This window comes from Chiloscyllium punctatum, chromosome 50 (genome assembly GCF_047496795.1).
Source record: "Chiloscyllium punctatum isolate Juve2018m chromosome 50, sChiPun1.3, whole genome shotgun sequence".
Classification (NCBI taxonomy): domain Eukaryota; kingdom Metazoa; phylum Chordata; class Chondrichthyes; order Orectolobiformes; family Hemiscylliidae; genus Chiloscyllium; species Chiloscyllium punctatum.
Window position 1 is genome coordinate 47,697,636 of NC_092788.1, and position 14,977 is coordinate 47,712,612.

At 42.8% G+C, this 14,977-nt stretch overlaps 2 non-coding genes across 2 annotated transcripts; both read left to right on the forward strand.

Moving 5' to 3' along the window:
• The first annotated feature begins 1,063 nt into the window (after positions 1-1,063).
• Positions 1,064-1,145, forward strand: trnas-uga (transfer RNA serine (anticodon UGA)). Its single transcript has one exon. It is a non-coding gene; the product is annotated as a tRNA-Ser (tRNA).
• A 13,419-nt stretch (positions 1,146-14,564) lies between these two features.
• On the forward strand, positions 14,565-14,646 carry trnas-aga (transfer RNA serine (anticodon AGA)). The gene has a single exon. It is a non-coding gene; the product is annotated as a tRNA-Ser (tRNA).
• Positions 14,647-14,977: the final 331 nt, after the last annotated feature.

Here is a 14,977-nt window from a genome sequence, read left to right on the forward strand (position 1 = left end):
GACTTCTACAACTGCTACTAGACTTCAATGACTCAGTAAAAACTTCTCCAAGATGCAATTCTAAAAATCTGTACATCAGACTTTCTACTTCAAACCTTCGATAAATAATCTCCACACATCTCCCTCCTGACAAGTATGATAAAGTCAAATCCTTGCTAATTATTAAATCATGAGGGACATGGATAGGTTTACTCATCAAGGTGTTTTCCTGCTGGTGAGTAAGTCAAAATTTAGAAAATATCGTTTTAAAATTAGTGGGTAAGGATTTAAAAGGGACGTCAGGGGCAACTTTTTCAGTCGTGTCCAGAATGAGCTGCCAGAGAAATTGTTGGAGACTGGTACAACTGTAACATTTAATGGCATCTGGTTGGATATATGAGTAACAAGGTTTAGAGGGATGTGGGCCAAATGTTGGCAAATGGGACCTATTAATATAGGACAACTGTCCACCGTGGGCAAGTTGGAAAGAAGGGCCACTTTCCATGTTGTATTGTTCAAGGACTTGATGACTCTAGAACAACTGCAAAAGCTTTGCAAATAATTCCGTCAAGACGATTTCAAGTTCCAAATCTTCGGTCAATCTTCCTCTCTTGTGCTCACAAGTTCATTACCTGTTGTCCGAACTTACGGATTAGTTGCTGGATCCATTCCTGTAAATTGGTTCTGCATTCTTTCTAATTCCGATTTTGATTTTACGAATGTAGCTAGTGTTTATGGACTTAGCATCAATATTTCTAATACCATATTTTGATGAATGTTAAAAAACAACTTTGGCACCAGATGATGAGTAATTGAGTCAAAGTCGATCGGACGCAGTGAGACTATGATCCTCTCTTCATGTGGTGTACATCCGTGACTCTAAAATTCGATGAAGAATCATTCCCACAACTTCAGCTGTGTCAGAATCTAGTTTGCGATGAAAGCCTGTCAATCTACTAAGGTAACGTTCGTCTGAGTCCCAGCAAAGGATTTGGCGAAATCTTTGGGTCTTACAATTTGTTCTTCAAATTACGTATTTCATTAATTCAGTTCTTTTACTATGAAAATTGGCAATTTTGTCGGAGCTGTGATGGCCGAGAGGTTAAGGCGTTGGATTTGAAATCCAATGGGATCTTCCTGCGCAGGTTCGAGTCTTGTTCACAGCGTTGAATTTTTCAAAAGTCATTAATTCCTTTGCAGAATTTCGATTCCGTGGAGCTTGAGCTTTGCATTCAATCGAAACTAAATTTTCAACTGTAAAGAATCCGAAGTAATTTCAAGACGTCTAATAAAATAAATTATATGTCGAGACACAAAAAGCCACCAACTTCCAACATGAATCAGTTTCAAAACATTTGTCGAACTATCGTGAAATTTGGATGTTCGGGAGCGGGGGTTTGGAATTAAGCAAAACAAGAAGCAATGCAATACATTACCTGTAGATGATGATTTTTTAAAAAATCAATTGAAAGTCAAGCTGAGAAAGTTCAACCTAATTTACAACTGACTCTCTAGGCCAATAATCTAGTATATCAGTAGTCAATGAATTAGAAAAAGCAACTCCATGTGTGGAAAGGATCTCGACTGATCCAGGTTCCTGGCTTGAGGTGTGATAAGGCAAGGCGATATCAGCGGAGTAGAATTTTCTGGAAATATTAGAAATAGAATGTTAACGGTCTTCTGCTGTCCACATTCGTAAGAAACTGTGCATTAAGACCTGAATTTTAAAATTAACGATGAAAATCAGACTTAGCCCTCTGCTTGTGGGGTACCATTGTGCAGAACAATTGGTTGTTGCTGAGACTAAAATTGACCAAGATAATCGATGGGGATCTTATCCACGACCTTCGTTGGAGCGGTTGGTGTGGAGAGCTCAGCTTGAAGAACCAAATGCCAATTATTCATTTTGGCCGTCTGAATTGCTTAGTTAAACATACTCACAGTTTAATGAAAAAATTTTTGTTATCAGAGCTAGATGTTTTCATGTCAGCATGTTCCGATATGAGAAGACACTCCATGGAGTAGATGTGACTTAAATTTTGACTCTAACGTCAGAGATGTTGACACATTTCTGCACCAAAACAGCACTACCATTGGTATCAAATCAAACTGAACAAAGGACTAGTTCACTTATACATTTCCTTTCTGCAGACTCTGCCAATGGACCGTTCAGGCCCGATGTAGGAATAGGGCGTGGTGACATCTGTTCGCAAGTGGATCACTTCACTCTTGCTCACGATCCATAAACCGTATTTCATTTTGAACTTCTTAGCCATCAGCATGATAAGTGGTACATAATGCACAGGTTTTCTTTACGAAGAAAGAGCGAAATCTTATTCAATGCAGACGCAAATTCAAGTTGTCGCTGGTCGACCAGAAGACAGATATCGCGAAACAAAGTGAATACAGAAAACAATCAATGTTTTCTGGGAGTCAAAAAGATGTACTGGAAGAACGGAAACATATATTTGGAACTAAAGTCACATACCACTTTCAGACTAAATGTTCTTGTACCGTTATCTTATTTTGACCTTCATGTCCACCTTTGCTGCAAAAATTATCTTAACAACTCAGTACTTTGTGTTCTTTGATATTGTCTCCTTCATGTTTCTATTGATTTTGAAACTAAAAACGGGCAATAGTAATGCACCCTATTTCATTTGCAAAGATCAGAAGAAGATCAATTTATTAGAGAACAGAAATAAAGCTACGTCTGTCTTCTGAGAGATAGCACAGTTACCATTTCGACTCCAAAAAGTCTTCTTCAGAAGTCAGCGCAATGAACTCGAAATAGTCGACCGAAAACGAAGAAAAGAAGCCATAATGCCGCGAATTCACCACCCGCAAGCGCATCAAGTCCTACTCGAATAGGCTGTATTACAACTCTCAACATCAGTGGAGAACGGAACAAAGCTCATTCTGCATTTGCCAACCTGTTATGACGTATATTGTAAAGTCAGAAATATGATGAGGTAAAAAGCGGGATGAAAGCGGGATATCGGAAGTCTGAAAAAAGCAAGTGCATGCTTTGCTTTGAAGAAGGTTGGCAGTGATGAAAATGGAAATTACCTACAGTGAGGGGGGCTTCATTAATACTCAGAATCGTTGCAACACACAGCAATTCTTTTTGCTGGGTTTCTGTTCTGCCATTTTATAATCACGACTGCTGTCGGGTTTGGTTTCCATTCCAGGCTTAAGTGACTGCCTGATGGAAGTTTGCACATTCGCCCAATTTCTGTGTGGTAGCTCTGGTTTGCTGCCACATTCTAAACATTTACAGGTTATTTGGATTCGCCATTGAACGCACACGGTTACAGAGACAGGGATGTGGAGAGTGTCTGGATACAACGTACTTGAGAGGATATTAGTGAACTTCAAAAGACAGAGTGGGGATAGTCTGCTGTTTCCTGGGTGAGCTACATGGACAGAGAGGGGTCAGGATATTCTTCCCTGAGGGAGAGACTTTGACAGGGTTGGATTAGTTGCTCTTACCTGTGTCAGTCACACAGATACAGTAGGATCAGTCTGCCCTTCCCTGGGCGAATTTCTTTCACAGTTTGGTGACAGTCTGCTCTTCCCTGCCTGAGTGAAACAGAAAGAGCGGGGTCAGTATTCTCTTCCCTCGATAATTTATGTTGCCAGTCTGGCTTCCGTCTGCTCTTCTCTGGCGAGTTACATTTGTAGAGTGGGGTTAGTGTTCATTCATTGGGTGAATGCTATAGACAGAATGGGATCAGTCTGCTCTTCCCTGAGTGAATTACATTTATAGACGGGGGTCAGATTGCTATTCAGTGAATGACTTATATTGACCGTGTGGGATCAGTCTGCTGAGTTACACTGAGAGTGTGGGGTCAGTCTGCCCTTCCCCTCTGTGAGTAACAGTGACTGAGTGGCGTCAGTTTGCTCTTCCCTCAGTGAGTTACATTGACAGAGTGGCATCAGTCTACTCTTCCCTGGGTGAGTTGCATTGACAGAGTGGCGTCAGTCTGCAATTTCCTAGTTGTGTTAAAGTGATCGCGTGAGGTCAGAGTGCTCTTCCCTGGTTGAGTCACATTGACAGATTGGGCTTCATCTGCTCTACCCTGGGAGAGTCATATTAACAGAATGGGGTCAGTCTGCTCCTTTCTGATTGAGTAATATCACAGAGTGCACTCAGTCTGTTCTTCCCTGGGTGAGCTACGTTAAGAGAGTGGTGTCAGTCTGCTTCTCCACGGGCGTGTCACTTTCTCAGAATCGTGAGAGTCTGCTCTTCTCTGTCTGAGTTTAACAGCAAGGATGGTTTCATTACTGTCTTCGCTGGATGATTTACACAGACAGAATGGAATAAGTCTTCTCTTCTCTGAGTGAGTTACTTTGACAGAGTGGGGTCGGCTCGTCTCCCTGCTTGTGTTTCATTGACAGAATCAGATCAGCCTGCTCTTTCCTGGATGAGTGACAGAGACAGAATGGGTACAGCCTGTTCTTCTCTGAGTGAGTTACGTTGACAGACTGGCATCAGTCTGGTCTTTCTTGGGTAAATTTTACTGACTGAGTGGTGTCAGCCTGCCATTTGCTGGGTGAGTTACATATAAAGTGTTGGGTCAGTCTGCTCTTCCCTGGATGACTAACATTGACAGAGTGGCGTCAGTCTACTCTTCCCTGGGTGAGTTACATTAACAGCGTGCGGTCAGGCCATAATCTCCTCGTTGAGTTACATTGATCGTGTGATGTCAGACTTCTGTCCACTGGTTAAGTTACATTGACAGAGTCGGGTCCATCTGCTCTACCCTGGGTGAGTTACGTCAGCAGTTTTGGGTCGGTCTGCTTTCCGCAATCCAGGAACTCCATCTCTAGCGGTTTCTTGTCAGTACCTCCATACTATGGATTTGAGGAGTTAACAAAAGTAACTCGTCCCCTACATCTTTGGGATAATTAGGGATCGGCAATGAATCTTATATCATTGAAAGACAACTGTGTCCCAGAAATGTATTTCTAATAATTGCATGTTCTAATTCGACACTGCAAGCGGTCGGGAATAACTTGAGGAGGGGTGCAGGGTAGAATAATTAGAGTCAAGTGCACTGATGCCTAGGAGACATAACACAAGATGTGAGTGTGGAGCTGATGGTGTAAGGCTCAGTGTCAGTGCTATTGGTTCAGCATTTAATGCTCACTGTTCGAAATGACTCACACACCACTGCTGTCAATTCACAACAATGAGCCTGTTCATCTTGGTTTGAAAATCCCTGCGTGTGTATTAACGTGGTTAATGGGACGCGAGAGGAGATGAGCACATCCTCTTTATTCTGTCAGTTTAAACGACGAAAATATCTGTTGGATGCCAATGCAAGAGGATACTGTCTTTTTCTGTGTCTTTTTAGTGGGGCATGCTCAGCATTGAAACGTCTGTTTTTGCACAAGAAGAGTTTTATTGCCATTCATACTGAGCAACATAAATACACAAAACGCGTTTTCGAATTCCTGTGATCAAGTGGTTCAGGCATTGCACATATGGACGAGAAATCTGGCTTTTAACGTGGCGCCATGGCTTAGCTGGTGAAAGCAGCTCCCATCACACTGGTGCCTGCTCATTGTATTGAAAGCTCGTTATTTCTCGCAAGTATTGTGTTGCTGATCGAGAAACTCAGTGTCCTGTTTGAATTGCTGTACATTCTGATTTCGCGTTCCGGCTTCATTTTCCTGGTTTAAATCCAGTAGTGTAGGTTGTTTTTTTTTCAACTACTATTTTAACCTGGAGATTCTTCCCGCAGTTCCACAAGCACTTCTGCTTCTCATCCTCTTATTCTCATTCCTTCATTCCCAGTTTTGTGGAAATTAAGTGGTGAGGCAGGAGACACTGCAGCATTCCCGGAAAATGTTGTGCTAATGGCACTGACACCACAACATGATCATCCTCATTCTCTGCTGTCACCATTCATTCGTTGTACATCAACAGTAAATGCATCGTTGTTCTTCTTCAGCTATCATGTAATTACTTTCTTTTTCTGTTGGATAAGGAAATCAACTTTTACTTCGAAAGGGTCTTTAGATTTTGAGGAAGAAATGTCTCCTTGCCTCAGGTCGAAGTGACAGACTCATTATCCAGAGAATGTGAGACTACTTCGACCGACTCCAGCCAGGCGTCAGAAAGCCTCTCAGCAGTTCGAATGACAAACTGTCTCTGAATGTCAGGCTCTTCAAGAGCAGAAATGGGAAATGAGGGATATGGACAGCCAGAGAGTCGGAGAATGTGAAAAAGGCCCAGGAGGATACAGAGACAAATATAGAAAAAAACAAAGACCCATATTGAGGCAGACACTGAAAGAAACAATTCTCCATTCGGCGTGACTGCTTAATAATGGAAACTAAAAGGAAATGTAGCCATTAAAACATAGCCTTCCACCAGCTCAGGAAAATGAAATTAGCATGACAGCTGATTAAGTCCTTTTAAGATTGTAGATTCGATGTTTCGAAGCTCAGGAGTGATTTTGATAAATATCCTGATTCGACAGGTAAGATTATTATTTTCCCAACAGTATAATTTAGAAATCTATAAGTAACCTGTTTCCTGTCCATCTTAAGGGAAAAAAAACTGTTTCTCTCCATAGATGTTGCCGGTTGTAGCGGGTTTCTCTATAAATTCTCGTTTTTAGTTCATATTTCCAAAACCTGTACCTTTTTGATTTTTGATAACCTGGCACGCAACCAAGCATTACCAGGTTCGGACCAGTGGTAAGAAATACTGGTACCACGATATATTTACACAATAAAACATGCATTCCCTGTCCAAGAATAGTACAAACACTATTGCGGATAGAGTTCCAAATCCTAACTACGAGAATACACGGAATGAACACAGACACTCTTGCATTTATTCTCAATGAAATGGATTTTCCATTTCATTTCTGATCAGTTCCCCTGTAGATTGGTTTCTACTCGTCTTCAAGTTTTACAGAATGGAAAATCCAATTTGGCCCATGGTGCAGTCTGGTTTAAAGACATTCATCTACTCTATTCCCAGTTTCCAGCTTTGGTCCATAACCTTATGTGTTCTGATGCTTCCAGTGCAAATGGCAGTGAGGTTCTCGCTTTGATCTTAGATGACACAACATTGGGATTGAAGTTTGACATAGTCACACTGTGTTATTCCCCACGTCGTGTCTCCCACAGAAACACATAGACACATTCGCCAAGAATCGCAATAGCGTCATATTCCCAGGCACCAACCTAAGCCCTAAGTTCATCTGTCTATATTCCATGTATTAAAGGAGATGCATTTCAGTTCTTTTGCATTCATCTGCTCTCTGCCTACTCTTCCCATTATTAATGCTATCTTCCAGATTCTCAGCGTTTCCAGTTTCAACCTCACTGCCGACTTGTTTAATCTTGTGGTTCCCAGCCCCCTGCCACACTAGTATAAAACCTCCCCAACGGCAGTAGCAAAAACTCCCGAAAGGACATACGTTCCCGCCTGTTTCAAATGTAGGTCGTCAATTTTCTTATAGTCTCACATTCCCCAGAACTGGTCACAAAATCCAACAAATCTGAAACCCGCCCTGCAGCACCATTCCTCAACTCACGTGTTCACCGTGCCGTTTCTTAATTCATTTCTACGCTGGCAGTCACATGGCACCGGCAGTAATCCCGAGATTGTTACATTTGAGGTCCTCCTCTTTAATTTCTCTCCTAGCTCCCTGAATTCACCCTGCAGGTCCTCATCTCGTTTTTTTTCATTGGTGCCTGTGTGCACCAAGACAACTGGCTGTTCACTATCCCCTTTTCGAATGCTCTTCAATCGAAGGGCGACATCCCTGACCTGAGTACCTGGGAGGCAACATAACTCTCCAGAATTGCTGATACTCCACAGTGAGTCCACCCGCAGTTCCAGAGTGGCCACGCAAAACCTTTACAAGGATTTGCCGTGTTTGCAGTGCTTGGACATGAGAACGAAACTGAATCGGCTTTGTCAGATTCCCAGGAGTTTCATGGCTGAGATATGGCCTCACAGAAGCTTATAAAATCATGAGGAAGACAGACAGAGGAAATAGTCAGGGGACACTTCTTCACAAGACACGCGAGTTCAGATCTACATAGCAAATGTTTCATGTGAGAGAGGAAAGATTTAAAAGGGATGTGAGGGACACATGTTTTTCACACAGAAGTTTTGTGTGTGTGGAATGAATTGCCACATTTAGTGGCAGAGTCTGGTGCACTCACAACATTTCAAAGGCATCTGAATGGGTGTATAGACTGGAAGACCTCGGAGAGATAAGGCACAAATATTGGCAGATATTTATGGATTAATTTCGGTTATCTATTCAGCAAGGGCAAGTTGGATCGCGGGATTTGTTTCCATGCTCGACAAGTCTGAGATGCTCCAGCCACCGGCAATGGTTTGAATACACCATTTGCAAAAAAACGCATGATGTTTGTTACTCAGCCAGCGAGTTTGGCTATTTTGTTTGGAGGGTGGATGAGCCCAACCGATCCAGAGATGAAGGTTTTCCGGATATTTGCTGCCAATGATGATTCTTCTTGACACTTTCCCAAGTTAGCCATCAAAGATATTGGCTGAAGAAAAATATCTCACATATCGCATTACCCACTTTGCTCTCCAGCGAATCCACAAACTGACAGCTCTTATCGTGGAACAGAATCAAAACTGAAAAGTACCATGATCAGACACACCGAAGCTTAAGTGCTGTCTGTGAGGCACTGTGAGTCGTCTCTGACATTAACTGCTCGCACAAATAACAGCGAGGCAATTCCAAACCTGCTGGACATTTAGTGTATTGCCAAGTCCCAGATAGTGCTCAAGTATCGTAAAACAAAACACAACAACGAACCATTAACAGTGAACATTTCCAATTATATCCGTGATTAAATTAGGCCATCAATGCGCCGGTGCCCCCATCTGATCGGGAGAGACAATCACCTTTATCCCTCACCAGGACAGTAATGAAGGAAATGAAAGTATAGCAACTTTTCACATCGCGATAACCCACCTGTTCGCCACAACATCAAAAAACGGCGAACATATTCAATGCAGGATCGTCTTTCGAAATAACGATGAAATAACTATGTCTATTCACTTTCAGAGTAAACGGGGAACAACGCAAGTTGTCTGGAATATGAATAATCAACATAGACGACTTTGGTCTCAGATTCTACTGATGCACAGACCTTGGGCGTACCTTGGGTAATTGCCCGACACCCAGAAATCTTCTGGCTGCCTTCTGTTTGCCCTGTCACATTAAACTTGGGCTGCTCTAATCGAATTTGTAGTTGTTGCCATTTGTCCGTATTGAACGAGGGACAGCTGGTCGTGGCAACTCGTGACTGCCACACAAATTCTTTGTCAAAATTGGATAGTCCCGCAACGTGATTCGCAGTGCAAGAACTTCGCAACGAGGATATGCCACGCAACAAGTTAAAAAGCACGCTTCCATTTATTAAAGTAAGTTTCTGGGAACTGATTCCTCCTTCCACTCGGAATTATGACAACACATAAACCAACAGCCTCTCTCAGAGACAAGTGACCAATGCCCATCTTGTGCCGGACAAACGTTGTTGACAAGATTGCACGCAGGGACTGCACAGAAAACTATAGAGGAGAAGCAGAGAGACGACCATCGAGCTGCATTCATGCAGTTCAGTTACCCTGTAAACCCCATGCACAGCCGTTCCTTGTAGGTACACACAGGGCACTGAGTGTCTCTGACTCCGGGACTTGGAACTCGGATTATATGACCGTCTGTAGCACTGGTTACTTCCTTGTGTGAGGTAACTCCCGATGGAACATATGTAAAACACGATAGCTCATCGAGAAATACGTCCAAAATAGTACCCAAGTGACGTATTTCTGTTGTGTTTCTAGTCCTATTCCTGACATGACATCCAGCATTGTGCTTATTGTGTGCTTCCTGACGGTTCGGTGCATGCTTCCGTGATCGCATTGTGTGCAGTAAATTGCGTTTTAGCTGCAATTATGTGTGTTTGAAACCCAGGACCACCGGCCTCTATTTTGTTTTCCTCTTCTCGTGCGCAACTGCAACGCAGTAAACGATCAATTAATATTGGGAAATGACATACCCAGGCGTGTGAAAAGCCCAGTTTCCGTGGCAATTATGCAATGGTTAGAGATTACTTTGATTCAGGAGATAAGGATGGAAAGTGTGTTTGGGTCGAGATGAGGAACATTGAGGAAAGAGGAAACCAGCCGCTGTAGCTTACAAGAACACTAACAGTAACCACACTGTAAAATAAAACGTACAGGAAAAATAAACCGCCTGTGAATGATAAAAGAAGGCAAGAATTATGGGAGACATTCATTTCCCTTCTTCCTCTCCCGTTTGAATTGTAAAGAAACTTTGAAGAAAAACAATCGAAAAGTCATATATGCCTCATCGAACAACGTGCGCTGTGCCTATGTCATTTATTACTGTAGATTAGAATACTTACAATGTGGAAACAGGCCCTTCGGCACAGCAACTCCACACCGACCGCCCCAGCCCAAATGCATTTGCCATCTTTAATTGGGAAAAATCTCTGTCATTGTGAGCATCTGGATATACCAGTCCCTTCGCCAGCAAAAGAAATGAATATGTCATTAACCTTTGTTTGTTTCATGTCCAAGAATACTCACATCAATAGCTCCCTTGATTACCTCTGCTGGTCATGTTAGCAAAGAGATCTAGCAAATTGCCAAGTGTGATTTTCCTTTCAAGAAATAATTTTGACTCAGTTTGGCTGCAAATATCTTTTCCTAACTTTGTGATTTTCTTCTTTTACATTGGTGTCTCGCACCTTACAAATGACAGAAAAGGAATGAAAGGAGATGGAAGCAGTTAACACATCAGGTCAGCGGCAGCTTTCAATGAGATCACGGCTGATTTGGTTACTTCGCAAAACTGTGTTCCTATCTGCAGTCATGGCCGAGTGGTTAAGGTCAATGGATTAACCATCCATTGGGGTTTCCCCACGTAGGTTCGAATCTTCTGAAATCTGTTGTGAATGCTTTCCTGCTGAAGCAATTTCTGTTCAAATAGCCAATTTTGCAAATCACGCCTGGAATTTGATTAGAATTGGGAAACTCGAGTTCTTCATCAAAAATGTTCCATATTTAAAACATTATCTCTGTTTCTCTTTCCAGATACACTGCTCGACACATCGGGTTTCTGCAGTTGTTATTGAACGTCCTGAGCAGAAGTGCTGCTTTTCATTAGATTCCTTTCATCCCTTGTCCTCTGTTCTCTGACTCTGGTCATTGGCAACACTTCCTCCTGCTCGTCAAAGTGCTCATTCACCACCGCTCCTTCTCCCATCATTACAAACAACCGCAGGAAATTGCCACTTAACCATCTTTGTTCCAAAGTGAAACTCACCAGCCTCGGGAATGTCTCCACCAAACGGGACTTCTCATCCCTGGACATGTGCAAACCAGAGGATTGTGAAGAGATATTGTGAAAATATTGTCAGTTGGCAGTTGGAAAAATGTTTAGGAAGCAAACCATATAATTTAGGCTCCAGCATTGTAAATCTTGAGAAACTCTTTGGGGAATGGAATCAGAAGAGAATGAAGAAGTGTGAACTGTCAGTCCGAGTAGAGAAAGGGTTATTGACTGATGTTCTCGGCAAAGGAACTGATCTGAGACATTGAAAGAAGTCTCGCTCCCGTACGTGAGGAATACAAACTTCATCTGGACTCTGGGACAATGAAAAACTCTGGAACACTCAAGACAATATCCAAATATTGACTGAGATCACTACAGTACGAGTACCATAGATGGGCCAGTTTTTGTCCAGTGTGTGCAGGAGGGCTTCCTGAGACAGTATGTAGACATGCCTTCAAGGGAAGAAGCCACTTTCGATTTAGTACTGCGTAACGAACCTGGCCAGGTTTTAGATTTGGAAGTAGGTGAGCACTTTGGAGACAGCGATCACAATTCTCTCAGGTTTACTTTCATGATGGAAAGGGATATGTGCACTCCACGGAGCAAGAATTTCAGCTGGTGGAAGGGTAATTACGATGCAATGGGGTAAGATTTAGGAAGCGTAGAATGGGGTAGGAAACTGTAGGGGGTGAGCACATTAAAAATGTGGAACTTATTCAAGGAAAAGCTCCTGTGTGTCCGAGATAAGTATGTACCTGTCTGGCAGGGAGGAAGATATAGAACGCGTGAGCCGTGGTTTATAAAGGAAATGGAATCCCTGGTCAAGAAGAACAAGAAGTCTTATGTTAGGACAAAACGTGAAAACTCAGTTCGAGCGCTCGAGGGTTCCAACGATATCAGGAAAGACCTAAAAAGAGAGCTGGGAACAGCCAGGAGGAGACATGAGAAGTTGTTGGCGGATAGGATCAGGGATAACCCTAAGGCTTTCCATAGGTATGTTAGCACTAAAAGAGCTAAATTTGGGACAATCAAGGATAATAGTGGGAAGTTTTGTGTGGAGTCAGAGGAGATAGAGGAAGCACTAAATAAATATTTTTCGACAGAGTTCTGTATAGATGATGAAAATGTTGGCGAGGAAGATACAGAGATACTTGCGTCTCGACTAGAAGAGATTGAGGTTCACAAGGAAGAGATATTAGAAATACTGCAGGGTGTGAAAATAGATAAGGCAGCTGGGCCGGATGGGATCTATCTGATGTTGTTCAGCAAATGCACTACAGGAAGGTACAAATCAAGCTGAACCTAACAACGGCTCGTTTTGAGCCGCTAATTTGCAGTGAAGTGGCGGCGCCAATAAAAGGTGTCACGCAGCTCGTCTAATTCCACATCCTGAGCTCGAAATGACTAGATGTCTCTCGCTGAGTTTCGGCAGGGTCTTGCATAGACGACAACATGACACTTATTCACTGGAGTGGATCATGAAATCGCATCGGGACTGTGAATAAAGCGATGGAAACTTCCAGCAGAGAAGGAGGCGACCCTGAAGCAGGCAGCTGAGGACAAATGTTTCTCCTTTGCCAGTGAAAGGCATTGCTTCATAAATTGGAAACTTCGAAGTGAAGCAGTGTTGGTGATTATCTTCGCTGCTTGTTCATCTTTTAAATTCTGATTCCGTGAAAGTCCATAGCATTACATATCGACATTCTGCCAGCGCTAGCGTGTATGTTGGGCCAGTGGCGTACTGGATAACGTGTCTGACTTCGGATCAGAAGATTGTCGGTTCGAGTCCAACCTGGCTCGAGGGGAATGTTGGATTTTAACCGTGCCCCACGTTGACGGTCCTGCTGGGACTTCACTTCTGTGCTTCCACATTTGAAACTTGCATTTGTCCTCTTGTCTATTTCAAATTCCAGCTCACCACAACGGAGACCTCTGTCGCTTTGGGGGTATCTTTCTGTGTGTCTCCCTTTGTGGGTGAAAATGAGCATGAGTTCCTCAAAAGAGTTACAAGTCGTTGTGCAAGTGTCATACAATTGTGCCATTTAAGAACACAGGATAAAGTCATTGACATTTGCCCTGGGAACATTAGAACACACGAGACTTTGGGCCAAAGTTGGAAACTGCGACTGGAATAGATGGCTCTCCGATTAGCCGCGATGCACACAGGCGGAATGGCCTTTTCCCACTTTGTAAATCTTCGAAGACAAGTTGAAAATAATCTGCAAAGAAAATGTTCATAAAGGGTGTTTGATTTACACCAAATACGATAGTATCTATCCCCTCGTGTTGTTATTTACTTGTGAGGATTCGGTACTCTCAGCACCGTGGCCCGGATCGTATTCCCGCTCATGGAATGGTTGTATTGTCCAGCTAACATGTCGGTGTACCAGTACTTCTGCCGATTTTCCGATGCGAGCAGGTCATTGGTTTTGTCCAAAACATTATGAATGTTAACATAATACAAATAGCTGCAGTTGCTGGAAATCTGAGCCAAAAACGAAAATTGTTTGCGGAACGCAGAAAGACTGGCAACAGAAACATCGACTTTCCTGCTCTTCGGATGCTGCTGTGCTTTTCCAGCATTTTCTGATCGAAAATCAGGTTTCCAGCATCTGCAGTCCTCACTTTTGCCGAGTTCCTTCAGTGTCGCTGGTTCCCAATTCAAGAACTCCATCTCTAGCGGTTTCATGTCTGTACCTCCATGCTGTGGAATTGAAGAGTGAAGAAAAGTAACTCACCCCTTCCATCTCTGGGGTAATTAGGGGCTGAAAGTGAATTGTATCACATTGAAGTATATCTCCCAGCGACTTAATCTCTGTCTTTTATTGGGAACCATCTCTTTAATTGTAACCATCAGGAAAGACCACTTCGTTCGCTAAAAAAAGAAATGAATATGTCACTAACCTTTGTTTGTTTCATGTCCAGGAATACTCAGATCAATCGCTCCCTTGATTACCTCTGCTGGTCATGTTCGCAAAGAGATCTAGCAAATTGCCAAGTGTGATTTTCCTTTCAATAAATAATTTTGATTCAATTTTGCTGCAAATATCTTTTCCTAACTTTATGCTTTTCTTCTTTTACATTGGTGTCTCGCACCTTATAAATGACAGCAAAGGTATGAAAGGAGATGGAAACATTTAACTCATCAAGTCAGCGGCAGCTTTCAATGAGATCACGGCTGATTTGGTCAGTGCTCAGGGGGCAGCACTGTCTGTAGACATGGCCGAGTGGTTAAGGCGGTGGGTTAGAAATCCATTGGGGTTTCCCCACGTAGGTTCGAATCCTGCCGACTACGTTATGAATGTTTTCCTGCTGGAACAATTCAAAGCAGGCCTGTAATTTGAATGGACTTGAGAAACTTGAGTTCTTCATCAGAAATGCTCCATATTTAAAACATTATCTCTGTTTCTCTTTCCAGACACACTGCTCGACACATCGGGTTTCTGCAGTTGTTATTGAACGCCCTGAGCAGAAGTGCTGCTTTTCATTAGATTCCTTTCATCCCTTATCCTCTGTTCTCTGACTCTGGTCATTGGCAACACTTCCTCCTGCTCGTCAGAGTGCTCATTCCCCACCGCTCCCTCTCCCATCATTAGAAACAACCGCAGGAAATTGCCACTTAACCA